This window comes from Hibiscus syriacus, unplaced genomic scaffold, assembly GCF_006381635.1.
Source record: "Hibiscus syriacus cultivar Baekdansim isolate YM2019G1 unplaced genomic scaffold, ASM638163v2 tig00110266_pilon, whole genome shotgun sequence".
Classification (NCBI taxonomy): domain Eukaryota; kingdom Viridiplantae; phylum Streptophyta; class Magnoliopsida; order Malvales; family Malvaceae; genus Hibiscus; species Hibiscus syriacus.
In genome coordinates, this window is record NW_024062654.1 from 2,495 (window position 1) to 10,468 (window position 7,974).

At 35.0% G+C, this 7,974-nt stretch overlaps 1 long non-coding RNA gene and 1 pseudogene across 2 annotated transcripts; one reads left to right on the forward strand and one right to left on the reverse strand.

Moving 5' to 3' along the window:
- Positions 1 to 1,311: 1,311 nt before the first annotated feature.
- Positions 1,312 to 4,012, forward strand: LOC120115558 (annotated as a pseudogene).
- On the reverse strand, positions 3,990 to 6,490 carry LOC120115559. Of its 2 annotated transcripts, XR_005515491.1 has the most exons (5): positions 5,689 to 6,490; positions 5,548 to 5,608; positions 5,306 to 5,472; positions 4,939 to 5,044; positions 3,990 to 4,386 (listed from the first exon to the last, which is right to left on the reverse strand). It is a non-coding gene; the product is annotated as an uncharacterized LOC120115559 (long non-coding RNA). The 2 variants fall into 2 exon arrangements; XR_005515490.1 differs by having other exon boundaries at positions 5,548 to 6,329.
- Between the last annotated feature and the right edge of the window lie 1,484 nt (positions 6,491 to 7,974).

Consider the following 7,974-nt stretch of genomic DNA (forward strand, 5'->3'; position numbering starts at 1 on the left):
CAACTTAATTTTTCAAGTATAAAAGAATTAAGAGATAAAATTTGAGATTAAGACAATATCGTATGATGTTTCGAGAATACAATGTCTTCGATGTTTCAATATTTTTGTTTTAAAAATTGTAGTTAGACTTTAATTTTTTTTAAAAATTGAATTAAGCTCTTTAAAATTTTTGAAAATTTGAATCTATATTTCTATATATATATATTTTAAAAATTTTAAGTTAGACTTTAAAATTAGATGAGCATGAGTCGGGTCCTGACCTAGTATTCCACCCCTTCACCTGTTACATGATTCAATCCAGTTTAAGGAAGTTCTATTTTATATGAAATCTAACTCGAATTTTAAGGTAAAAACTCACACCCATTCCTACATAAAATAATTCTAGTTTTATGTGATAAAATAATGACCTAATCAGGAAAAAATATAAAAAATATATTATCTCTAATATAAGATATAATTATATTATTTTTTTCAAATAAGAAATTTTCACCCTAAATCTAACCTAAATCCAATTCATTTTGAAAAATTGGATCCCATAAAATCAAAACAATATCCTCGTATGCATTTGTGTTGTCAAAATCATCTACCATAAGAAATGTAAAAAAATAACAACAAAACATTAACATAGTTGACAAAGATCAATATCGTAAGTCCTTCAATACTCTTTCTTTCTATTTACGTCAATCATGATTGAGCTAACGAATTGAGTTGATTTAGTTATGGGTCAACAAGATTTGGCCTTTACAAAAAAACGGTGGGGGATTTAGGGTCAACGATGCACTCTCTCTTTGAAAAAGTCGTCGTCTTCTCACCTTGTATATGAAATAATGGTGCCCTGAAACTCAAATACTATTATATACATCACCTTTCCTGCATTCTTCATTACTTAAATCACTTTGTTTTCGGTTCAAAGTCCAACGAAGGAGAAAGTTGTTCTCTTTTTTGCAGAAGCTCGCAAGCTTTTATCAATGGCGGATGCTAATAAGCACGTTCATTGGAGGAGACGCCTACATGGGCTGTTGCTGTGGTGTGTTTTGTTTTGGTTCTCATTTCAGTCTTCATTGAACATGCCATTCATGTTGTAGGCAAGGTAATGCATACTCCCACATTTCATTTCTCTTGAAATATTTGTTTTGAATACGTAGGTAACGTTGTTTCTACCTTTTACACAGTGGTTCAAGAAAGGCACAAGACATCTCTTTATGAAGCACTTGAGAAGGTTAAAGCAGGTGATTGAACTTCACTTATACTTCTTTAATTTCGATTTATTATCTTCGAAAGAAACTAACGTATTCTTCGTTTTCTTTGTAGAGCTTATGCTCATGGGATTCATATCCTTGCTGTTAACAGTATTTCAAGGCCCCATATCTGAGATTTGCATACCAAAACATGTTGCAGACACTTGGCATCCATGCGATAAGTACGCCGAGGCTCGAAAATATCCGAAAAAGTTCCGGTAGGAAACTTGTTGCATTTGATGACGACGACGATGATCGTTACTACGTTCCTCGACGCAGTCTTGCGTCGAAATCTGATAAATGTTCGGAACAGGGAAAGCTGCATTGGTTTCAGCTTATGGTATCCATCAGCTCCACATATTCATCTTTGTGTTGGCTGTTTGTCACATTCTTTATTGTATCATAATCTATGCTTTGGGAAGAACTAAGGTAAGGAAAAATGAACACAAATTCATACTCTCAGGTTTTCTTTTCTTCCCCTTGCTTTAACAATGGCTTGAATTGCAGATGAGGAAATGGAAGGCCTGGGAAAATGAGACAAAGACAATTGAATATCAATTCTACAATGGTATGCATATGGTTTTCGAAGAAATTTCTCTGATATGTGCGTCGAACACTTGTTCATTTACTTTAACTAAGTCGACTTTTTCCGATGCAGACCCAGAGAGGTTCAGATTTGCAAGGGACACATCGTTCGGGCGTAGACATTTGAACTTTTGGAGCCGTTCTACCGTGACCCTTTGGATTGTAAGTGCGATCGGAGATGCAGGAGACTCGAGTAATTCAAGAAAAATGAAAAATCAAACTATAGTGTTGAATTCTGATGTAATTCTTTGTTCATTTCCAGGTCTGTTTCTTTAGACAATTCTTTGGTTCAGTCACAAAGTTTGATTACTTGACACTGAGGCATGGATTCATCATGGTAAGCTTTATAGGCCATGTGATTCTATGGAGTTTTTATGCCAATTTCTTTGCTATTTCCTGTTAATATCTGAAACTTCAATCTGCAATGCTCTCTGCAGGCACATTTGGCACCCCGAAACGAAACGAAATTCGATTTCCAGAAATACATCAAGCGATCGTTAGAAGACGATTTTAAAGTCGTTGTAGGGATCAGGTTGGTGTTCTCAAGACCTTCAATTCTGTTTGTTTAAATGTTTACAATTCTGACTTAATGATTTATGATTCTGCAGTCCAATCATCTGGTTCATTGCCGTCTTGTTCTTGCTTGCCTACACACATGGTATATTTCATGGATATGTTAACTTGTTTTCTAAGTTTTTCCATGTATATGGAGGGTCGTATCTGTGTATCTATGTTCGAATATGTGTCGGATATGAACTCACTTGACTCTTTTGCTGCAATTTTCTCTTCAGGATGGTACTCTTATTTATGGCTACCGTTCATCCCCTTAATCGTAAGTACAATATCATGTACATGTTTTTTTTTGGTCTGGATTATGAGCAAGAAATGTGATCCGAGATCCGAAATCCAAAATCGGGACTGCAGATAATTCTAATGGTTGGAGCCAAGCTGCAAGTGATCATCACTAAAATGGGGCTGAGGATTCAAGATAGAGGGGATGTAGTCAAGGGTGCACCCGTGGTTCAACCGGGTGATGACCTCTTCTGGTTTGGACGCCCGCGCTTCCTTCTTTTTCTCATTCACGTCGTTCTTTTTACGGTAATTCTCCTTTAATCTACCAACGTTAAGCCGACTGAATCATGATCGTTGTGCTAATGCCTATACATTGATCCTCCATTTCATCTGCAGAATGCATTTCAACTGGCTTTTTTTGTGGAGCACGGTAAGCAATCCTTGCACTTCTTTTCCTTCTTGTTCGCAACTGTTCAATTACCGTATCTAATAACCGCTTATTCATCAATTTTTCAGTACGAATTCACCATAAAATCTTGCTACCATGAACATGTTGAAGATGTCATAATTAGAGTCTCAATGGGGTGAGTTCATGGAACTTTTTAGGCCAATGTTATTGATTTGGCAATGTGAAAACTTAGCTGATAAATGCAGATCTGCAACTTTTTCAGGGTCATTATACAGTTTCTTTGCAGTTATGTGACTCTTCCACTCTATGCTTTGGTGACTCAGGTAAGAACGGAATAGATCGAACCTTCGATAAGCCCGAAAAAGTTATAAACATGATGCAAAAACATTGTTCGATCTAAAAATAATCAAAATCGAAATCGAAATTCAGTTTACAGCAATGAAAATGATACTAAACTTGTCTTTTTTGTTTTGTTTACAGATGGGGACCAATATGAGACCAACAATCTTTAATGATAGAATTGCAGCTGCACTCAAAAACTGGCACCATACAGCAAAGAAACACACCAAACAAGCAGGCAGCTGCATTCCGAGAATACGACACCATTTTCGAGCAGGCCGGCAACTCCAACTCATGGGATGTCACCAGTTCATCTTCTGCATAACTATCCCCGAAGCGTCGAAAGCTACCGTACATCTCTGGGCATTTGAATGATCAATGGGATCCCGAATCATTTCGTTCTCCAGGACACCACCATGAAATCAACGACTCTACTCATGATAGATCACTGGTAGAAATGAGGGAAGTAGATAGGGCAGTTCAAGAATCTAACTCATCTTCACAGTTGCCTGCTGCAGCACCTCAAACAATTCGAACACAACATGAGATGACATCATTCCGTCCGATTTCTCGTTCGCCAAAAAATGATTGAGTTGATAAAGATCAGCTCAGATTAAAGGGTCAGGAGGCAATAATTGTCCAGTTGTAGATTGTAACAATACCCAAAATTTCAGATGTCAAATTCATTTCGTTCTTAAATTTAATCAAATTGAATTTTCATGAAACAAAGTCTCATATTAATCGAGCTAATACATTGGATAATTCGGGCACTGAAAGCTATCATTAAGTGTGTAAATGCAAAATAATATTTCGAGGTATAGACTAATTTGTAAGAGTTTTTAAAGTGTTGTGCCTATTGAGTGATTAGGCATACTTGTGCATAACCTTTGTAGTTTGATGGATGTGACTCTTCGGAGCAATCAAACGCGGTTGTTTCCGTCTATGTGCGGCTCTTCTGAATTACGTCCGGCAGCTAATATCTCAGCTGCCAATCTCTCCTCCAGTGCTCTAGCCCCTCTTTCTCTGCAAGGTCACATAGAGGTTAGAAACTGATATTTTCTTCTCTTATAACAATGCCATTGTTCTGTTCACAATCAAAGAAAATCATTTATCATCTTAAACATCGACGTCTTACACAACATATGCCGGGGAAGCACCCCAGAAAATTAGAATACTTCATTATTTGTCCTAGAGATAGAGGATACATCGAATTATTCGAAATGGGTGAGGTTTAAGTATTTGGTCTGTAGATTTGTTGTGTGATAGGACAAGTTTGGTATGCAGCCTGTAATTTGCTTCCGTGATATTCTTATACCTAAATTATACAACTTCAGGAACAAAGCCAAGATTACTCTTCAAATTTCATTGAAATGATGTCACTGAACTTTCTAAATGTGGCTGAAGCAGTGATTGGAGCCATTCCGGCATTTCTTATATTTAAGGTCTCGGTTAACGACATTATCTGTTTGCTAATAACCTCCAACTTCAGCATTTTATGATGAATTAAGTTACAAAAACCATGTTCCAAATTGTTCATCTATAGAAGAATTAAATGACCCGGCAAAAAATCTCTACCTTTACTTTTATTTTTAGGAGATAAAACTCTTGGTCGGGTACGATTTGCTTGATGATAACCAAGAAGCCTGCCAGCACCCCATGGAATCCAGAAACAGGCATGTAACTAACAATTATCAACATGAACAGTGAAAATATATTAGATTAAATTTTGCATAATATACTTCCAAGACAAATACACATTCCCTACCATTCAGTCAGAAAAAGACGAGAGAAGAGTGCTTCAATCTTATAACTCTTTTACTTCTCGAGCTTTTAATTGAGAATACTGATGTGACAGAACAAGCAGAAGACGGAAGGGAAGAAGGGGAAGAAATAAACAAAAACAATTGCTTTCGTAAACACATAGGGAGATTGAAGTACTCACGGGCACTTTTCCTGCATGGTTACCTGGTACAAGGCAATAGAGGTAACGAAAACACAAACGGACGTTAGAAAGTTAGTTATGAAGATGAACTTCAAGAATTCCTTAGAACCCCATACAGGCTCAAGCAACTTCCCCAAGAAAAGAAGTCCGAGAGTACTAACAACCACCTGTAGAAATCAGTAACCATCAGGATGATTATAAGATGAGAAAAAGGGGGAAATTGGGTAAAATAATGCTTATACCCCATGCACTGTTTGTTCGATGTAATCAGCGGTTACGAGGTTCCAACCAAAAGGAGTAGTCCTGCAAAATAAGTTGTTGAAATGAAACTTGCAATTGAAGGCATTACTCTTTTGCACCTCAAGGGAAAAGAATATCCTAACCTATATAATCCAACACCAACCACACTAAAGACATCAAGTTACAGGAGCCTGCTTAATTGTGTGTGCATAAAAAACGATCTCACAGTCAGCAATTTGCATGGATTATAACCAGATCAAGCAATTGTGATGTTTCAGCAAGCCACGTGTTAATATCAAACGGAATGGATGATAACTGGATTTCTGACCTCAAAATGTAAAACTCATTTTTTTAGAGGATCCGATATTGAATTTCCCAGTTCATCCAAAATCATTGTTAGAGCTTTAATCCCAGGAAAAGTTAACAAGCAGGATACTGCTTTGTAAACTGAGATCCAGCAAGATCTAAATCTAAATAATAAATCCTACAAACAACTCCCTTGAGCCAAGCATGAAAAAAAAAGAAGAACGAACCGATCACACAGTAAGCAGCCATGCACATGAAGATGCTAAAAGTAATGGTTCCTAAAATCTTTCTGAAGGGCCAAAATCCAAATCTATGCACCAGAATATCAAAATCATGAGTCAATGATTTCACTCGTGCTTAAAAGCAGTAGATATTCTGCTTAACGAAAACGGGTCCCATGAAAAGAGCAAGCAAGTTCAAAACGAATAATAAATCATTACATAAAGATTGCTAATAGCTATTTCCAGGTACCTAAATCCAGATCTAAGCATTCAAATGAACAAAGCAATAAGTTTATTCCAACTAGAAATTATAAAGAAAAAAACCCATCAAAAGATAGCTAGCTAAGTTCAAGAAAATGCCAACACTATTCCAAAAAGCCATATCTAAGCATCCAAACAATAGATCTTAAATCGAACCAACGAGCGACTCAAATCATCAACTTTTTTCATTAAAACTAGAACCAAGACATAAATAAATATCCAAATCGAAAAAAGACAAATCTAAAGATATGATCACTTAAAACTTATGCAATCAGCAATGAAATTTGACTAAAATTCCACATGGATATTTTTCCAAAAGAGCAAACAAACAAAAATTCAATCATAACCCAGAATTTCTAACAACACATTGGATAAAATTAACCTAAAAATAAAAAGACGAATTAAAAATTTTGTACCGGCGACATAGACGACGTCGATAATACTTCTATTTATAGGTCAATATGATCAAAACGATATAATTTTGATACATTATATTAATATCTAAAATAACCTCATTGTAACTTTAGTTTAAGAGTTATGTTTGTTTTTAGTCAACAGGAAAAGTATAAAAATGAATAATAAAAAAGGGTATATAGTCTTTCAAAACATATTAATATAATCGTACTAAAATCACATCAATTTACTCACTTCATTATACAAATAGAACGATCGTGAAGCGTTATGGAAAATGAAATCGACATTTTGTCTGGGGATAAGGGTAGAGTACTCGAATTGAAGCTAAACTTGCAGTTTAGTGATAAAATTGTATCAATTTTTAGTTTAATGATATAATTGGTATAAACTTATAAATTTAATGGCATACAATATAGTTCATCCTATTTTTATAAAATGTATTTATTAATGTGTGTATAATATTTTTAGTTCATAATTAGAGCTTAATATGTACATAATATTTTGGTATAATCACCAGTATACGATTTATTGATCAATTAATTCGGATCAGGTACTGCAGAGGTAAGAACGATCTTCCCAATCCAGTTTACTCCATTCGCAATCGTTAAGATTCGAACCCTTAACTTTACTTAAAAGATCTAATGTTTTATTCCACCATACCAATTAATTGTTAGTCATGTCTGAACATTTTATCAACAAGAGTTTACATGTTTGATTCATGAAACAATTTTGGAATATAATTGAATCTCATTCTGAATTAATTTTGTTGTTATTACTGGTCTAAAATATTTATTTCATGAATTTTACTTATTTGATGAATTTTCACTGATTAGAGAACGTAGATGTTTATTACATCGTGTTAATCAGCCGAATGTTTATGGCATATATGGATGAAAAAAGAAGCTCGGAATTGTTGGGTTTTAAGTCGATCCAATTTATAGGGTTGTGTTTTATTTTAAAATCAGATTCAGGCAAATGCCTTTTTTCTAAAAGAGGGACATGCTAGGTTATGATCGGAGCATCACATTTTCTTGTTCCTAACGGTGGAAGACGAGAAGACAACAACGTTGTCACAAAATTGTAGTAAAAGGAAATTGATATAATAATAAAGATGTTCATCTATCAGAGGTGAACGCCCTCAACATGTATAGTTAAAAATATATTAAAAGAAACCGAATAATCATTTTTAAGTTGCTTTTTTCAAACACTATTTTCAAAAGAACTATC